The sequence below is a fragment of the Arachis ipaensis genome, chromosome B09, assembly GCF_000816755.2.
Source record: "Arachis ipaensis cultivar K30076 chromosome B09, Araip1.1, whole genome shotgun sequence".
In the NCBI taxonomy this organism is placed as follows: Eukaryota; Viridiplantae; Streptophyta; class Magnoliopsida; order Fabales; family Fabaceae; genus Arachis; species Arachis ipaensis.
Genome location: NC_029793.2, coordinates 23,999,229 through 23,999,756, shown reverse-complemented (window position 1 = coordinate 23,999,756; position 528 = coordinate 23,999,229).

Sequence of the window (528 nt, the reverse complement as noted above, 5' to 3'; positions counted from 1 at the left end):
ATTTCGATATTTAGATATAAAAAATATTTGGTAATAAAAAAAATTTAGTCAAAATCAGGCGAACGTATTTTATTTAGCATTTATTAATTGCTGTAATAATTAATGAAGGTTAAATACGATAAATTTTTAACTTTTTTTTTTGTCTTTTTAAAATGAAAAATTTTAAAATGTAGAAATTAAGAGTTAAAAATTAAAGTAAAAGTCATATATCCAAATAGAATTATTATAAAATTGGTGCTAATATATACTACCTAGCTAGAGCTGTAAATACTAGTTTCTTTATAAGCTATTCAGTTTTGGTTAGGCTTATATGTCTTCCTCTTCAATATCTTCAGTGTGTCTGGAGGGCAGGGGAATAACGAACTAGAAATATTCCTTACATCTTATGTCTAAAACATAAATATGAAAAGGTTTAGAAACTGTTATTTGGCCAGTGGTGGAACCAAAATTTTTCTTGACGAGGGCCACAAAAGTTTAAGGGGGCTTGGTTAAATATTTATGTATAAACCATTAGAAAAAATACATTAC